This window comes from Silene latifolia, chromosome X (assembly GCF_048544455.1).
Source record: "Silene latifolia isolate original U9 population chromosome X, ASM4854445v1, whole genome shotgun sequence".
NCBI lineage: Eukaryota > Viridiplantae > Streptophyta > Magnoliopsida > Caryophyllales > Caryophyllaceae > Silene > Silene latifolia.
The window spans coordinates 91,056,487-91,062,263 of record NC_133537.1 but is presented as its reverse complement, the minus strand read 5'-3'; the positions used below and the strand labels follow the sequence as shown (position 1 = coordinate 91,062,263).

Sequence of the window (5,777 nt, the reverse complement as noted above, 5' to 3'; positions counted from 1 at the left end):
TAAATATGCTAAAAATTAACATGCAAATTACAAGCCTTAGCTCTTGATACCACTTGAAAGATCTTAGATCCTAATTAGACTCTCTAATTAAAAGTCAAATTATCTTATAATTTGTTATTAGGTGATCTATGTAACATGCATGTAATATAAAAGCATATTAATATAAAGATGGAGGAAATCGGATTTCCTTACATTGGGTTAATGGTAAAAATGGGCACAATCAAGATCTCATATCTTGATTGATTGATGTGACTCATTTTAGAGCATATTTAGTCCCCAAATTAGCCTTGTTCCTATGCTTTTTAGTGCATAATTGGGTCATTTACTATCTTTAGTCTTTCGTTTTGCATATTATTTTGAGGTTTTGTTTCCATGGTAGGAGAGGAGTGCAAACCTTGCATTTTCATGGCAAAATGGAGCGAAATTGATCGAATCTAATGACCAAGCATCAAAGTGAAGACAAGACTAAAAGGCCTATGTAAATAATGTAGTAAATGGGCAATGATGAGAAGATCCTTGCATCCCCAACAAGATCCTTGAGGATTGTTGGAAGAAGAAAAGAAGAAAAGAAGAAAAAGCTTGATGAGCTACTATCCGGGCGTCTTGGCCACGGGACGAGCGTCCTGGCTGGCTACAATCCGAGCGTCTCGTAGCCAGTCCACTCGTCCTAGCTCTCTACAATTCGAGCGTCTCATGCCTCAGGCCGCTCAGATTCCTTCCCAGTGCAAGCCGTCTCCTTCTCAGTCCACTCGAGATGCGCATATTCCTTGAAGACTAGCGAAGCGGAGATGAGCATCTCCTTCGAGAGAAGCACTTCCTCAACTTTTCTTAAGGGTCTTAATCGTCATTTAAGCCCTTAGAACCCTAATTTATGTACCTAATCCTTAGTATAAATATCCCATTGTACTAATTAGATTATCATGTTCCTCTTATGCAATCTTAATCTCATTCTAATCTTGTAATCAACTTTTAATTAAGCATTAATACAAATCTCATTTCCTTAATTTCTCTATTGTTCATCATTTATTTTGGGGAATTGAAGATTATTTGGGGTTTATTTGGATGATTGACAACCTTCCAATCATTCAGCAAGTACGTTTATTATTCTTTGCTTATTATTTTGGAATCATCATTAGGTATAATTCTCTTAATCCCTTTTTAATTATTGTTAATCATCTTCATTTATTCATCATGTTTTGTCTTCCTAGTATGATTGACAACCTTGTTAGCATGTTAAACTTGATAATGAGTGAGTAGTCCTCTTAACTAGGGTTAATGAGGAATTAGGGGAAACCAACATGAGGGATGATTCATGCTTAATCTAATATGTTCACATAATTTATTTGCTTGCTTGTTGTGATCTCAACTTATGCACATGTTATGTTTGATTAAATGCGAGCCTATGAATCCTTGCATTTTTCACCCATCACTTACCTTTTCAATGAGACTTGTAAGACATAAACCAACTCGAGTCTCATTAGACCATGCATATAGTTGAGTAGGGAGGATTAAGTCGACTTGTAGGTGTTGTACAATCTAATCGATTCGGCTCCGGGACCCAAACCTTCCTAGGATTGTAAGATATAAATCAACTCGATCCTATCACAACATTAATTGCTTGCTTATGATTTGAGAATATGTTTGTATGATCAATTCCCATGAATCCCCTATGAACCCATGACACCCTAGTGCTTTTAATCAATTGCTTACATCTCATTTTAATCATCTTGCTTGTTTATTTACATTGTTATTTAGTTTAGTGATCTTCTTATCTGAACCCAAATTGTGACACCCTTAGACACCACTACTTGCAATCGAAAATCCTACATCAATACCCGTCCCTTTGGATCCGACCTTTACTTACCTCTTTACTAATAGTAGACTAGTTTGTGAAGTTATAGATATTGTTTTGGTCTAGGTACTCCTAACGACAAGTAACCAAAAACGATAGTCCGACCATTGATCTTGAGTTTAAATAAAGGATGATCCTCCTTACCAAATAGTCAAAGAGAAGATCTCCAATCAATATGCACCCAAGAACAATTACCCAATACCTTACAAATATTAACTAGATATTTGTAAAGATCTACCCTTGGTAATATGTAAAAATATTACTAATACTCTTAGTAAATATTTAGATTACTAACATTCTTAGTAGATGATTTTTATTATTTTAGAGAGATAAAATAATTTTCTTTTTCACACACAATATTCAAGTAAGTGGAAAAATGAACAAATGTGTGTGTATCAATATGCACACAAGTAACCGAAAACGATAGTCCGACCAAAAATGGCGCCGTTGCCGGGGACGCTGTTAACTTGATTTGATTTTCTTTGATTGTTCTTAGTTGTGTCTTTCTTTGCCTTGGGGAAGTAAAACTCCTCAAGGTTTGTTCTAATTGTTTTCAAGTTGTTTGATATTTTGCATGTCTGGAAGATCACAAGGTAACTTGTTACCCATTGATCACGAAATTGAAAGAACTTTGACAACCAATAGAAGACTTGCTAAAAATACTTTGAGAGGTATTGGTGAGATTGTGGATATTCAACCAAACAATATTGAGTTCATCAACCCTTTTGTAAGAGAAGGAGAGGAGAACCCAACACAAAACCCACCACAAAATCAACACACAATGCCTAAATTTTCATCACATTCCGTACCAACCGAGGAGAACCTACCAAATGGTACTCCCACACCACAACATTTGACCGGTAATTTCATTGCAAAATCCGCATTTATCCAATTAGTCGAAAGAAGCCAATTTGGGGGGATGCCTAGTGAAGACCCTAATTCTCATATGGAGACTTTTTGTGACTATTGTGATGCGATTTCACAAACCGGAGTGACTCAAGACTAAATTCGATGGGTCTTATTTCCTTTTTCTTTGATTGGTACCGCGAAACAATGGTTAAAGCGCCTTGATAAGGCTACTCTTGGTATTGACTCTTGGAAGAAATTGGCTCTTGCTTTCTACAAAAAGTTCTACCCTCCGGAAAAGACTAACATGCTAAGAGCCCAAATCACGGGGTTTAAACAAAGGGACGAAGAATCTTTGTATGAAACTTGGGAACGATTCAAAGGAACTTATCGCTCATGTCCTCATCATGGACTTAGCGAGTGGTTCTTGGTACAATAATTTTGGAATGGTCTTTATGAAGACTCCCGAAACATTCTCAACATGGGATCAAATTGTATGTTCACCAAAGTTGACGATAATCAAACATGGAAAAAGATTGAGGAAATGGCGGTCCATAACTTACAATATAGTAGACCTCGGAAGGCTACTAGAGGAGGAAAGCATGAAGTGGACTCTATTACTCAATTGGATGCTCAACTTAGTGCTCATTTTGATACCATTAACTTGAAGTTTGAGAAGGTTATGGCTAAACTTGAAGAAGCCTCCAAATCACCTAAGACACATGGTAATGCCATGGTGGCATCTTCATCAATTCCAAGTGGAATATGTGAGAATTGTGGAACTTTGGGACATGGCCAAAGTGAATGTAGGGGAATAAGTGAGCAAGTGAATGCTTTTCAAGCATACAAGAGTGGTACCCCTTATTCCAACTATTACAATGAAAACACCAAATTCCATCCAAATTTCTCATACAAAAGCCAAAATGTTCAAAACCCTCAACCAACATACACCCCACCTCCAATGAGAAACCAAAATTAAAGACCCTTTTACAACCAAAACCAAGGTTACCAAAATCAAACTCCATACACTCAATCAAATGACCAAGGTTTTGATGTTAAAAAAGCGGTCCTCAAAATGCAAAAGAACCAACAAGAGTTTTTCACTCAAATGCAAAAGGATAGCCAAGCAAAAGACATCGCCATTAATAACATACTAGCTCACAAAACGATGTTGGAGACCCAAATGTCTCAATTAGCATCTTCAAGTTCACAAAGACAAAAGGGGCAATTACCACCTAAAGGTAATCCCCCAATACAAGAATCGGTGAGTGCCATCCATTTGAAGTGTGGTACAAGATATGAAGGGCCGAAGAGGCCCGTTGATGAAGATGTTGTGAATGCTAGTGGCAAGGAAAGAGTTGTTGAAAACTCTAAAGAAGAAGAACCCACCATTCAAGAAGTTTCGAAGAAGGATGAAGAAAAGGCGAAAGAAAAGGAGCCTATTGTGATTAGACTTCCATTCCCGAGTCGTCAAGCTAAGCCTAAGTTTGATGACCAACTTAGAAAATTCATGGAGATTGTGAAGAATTTAGAAGTCTCGATTCCATTCACGGAATTGATCAATCATGTTTCGGCCTATGCAAAGTATAAGAAAGATATCCTTACAAAGAAGAAATCAATCCGGAAGCTTGAGACTATTGCTTTCACTAAGGTGAGTAGTGTTATTCTTCAAGGAAGTCCACCTCCAAAGCTCAAGGATCCGAGAGATTTCTCCATTCCATGCACTATTGGTGACACTACAATCAACAAAGATTTATGTGACCTTGGGGCAAGTGTTAGTGTCATGCCATATTCGGTAAGCAAGAGGCTAGGAATGGGAGAACTGAAATGCACCAACATCACGCTTCAAATGGCGGATAGATCAACAAAGACACCTTTAGGGGTATGGGAAGATGTTCCCGTAAGAATTGGCAAATTCTTCATCCTGCTGGATTTTGTTATTGTTGACATGGAAGAAGACTCCAACATTCCTATTATTTTAGGAACACCATTCTTGCACACGATGGGAGCGGTGATCGATGTAAAACATGGAGAGCTCACCCTTAAAGTGGGAGATGAAACCATCACTTTCAATCTTGACAAGACTATGAGAGCTCCACGATTACATGAGCTATGTTTTATGGTTGATGACTATAGCCGGAAAGATGATAGGAAGAAGTTGGCATTTCAATAGAAGAAGAAAGTGGATGATGCTCCATCAAAAGAGCAAGGAAATTGCAATAATGAGAGCTTGAAAAGCTCACCCATGACAAGTGAATAAGAAGGCCTCATTGGCAAAGAAAAGAAAGAAGAAGAGTTGTCTTCATCAACTCAAGACATTTTTAGTGATCAAGTGGACGAAGTATGCGGTCTTTGGGATGATGAGTTTGAAGGGATATTCAATCCCCATATCGGTAATGCTATGGCCCAATACCATCATGGATAACAACAAGTGCAAAGGTCTATTGAAGATCTTTATCATGACAATGAACAAGTTTTCGACTACTTCTTCAAGGTGTTGAGTAACATCAACAACACCTTGAACATGCCCCCTTGACATGTCATTATTGGATGAGAGTTTGGTGGAGTCCTCCCTAAACCACCACTTGTAAATATTCTAACTCCCTAACTTGCATTTTAATTATCGTATTGCATTTTTGTCATTTTCGGATTTGCATTTCTATGCCTTGATCAAGATTTTCATCATTTTGAGAGAAGTGAGGGAGGGACTTATGAGTTTATTGATGTGTAGTGTTTTTCCTTAGTGTTGGGATAGCAATTGCCTAGGCTATCCGTGCCTTTGTAGTGCCCCCACAATGAAGAACACAAGAAATGAAGAATGAAATGACACGGGTTACGAAGCACCCACGAATGGACCTGAATCCGTGTGGAAGAGGCAGAATCCGAGCGGCCGAGGCGAATCCGCTCGTCTTGAAATGAACCCGAGCGTCCAGTGCATAAGACGCTCGTCTTGTGAAGCTGCAGAATTAATTTTTGGGTCTGACTGAAAATCCGAGCATCCCAGCAAAGAATCCGCTCGTCTCAGCCAGGAATGGTTGTCCCAGAGGAAAAGACGCTCGTCTTTACACTGCCAATTTTT

General features: G+C 38.4%; 1 non-coding gene across 1 annotated transcript; it reads right to left on the bottom strand.

Moving 5' to 3' along the window:
- Positions 1-3,005: 3,005 nt before the first annotated feature.
- Positions 3,006-3,112, bottom strand: LOC141624838 (small nucleolar RNA R71). The gene has a single exon (XR_012534641.1). It is a non-coding gene; the product is annotated as a small nucleolar RNA R71 (small nucleolar RNA).
- Positions 3,113-5,777: the final 2,665 nt, after the last annotated feature.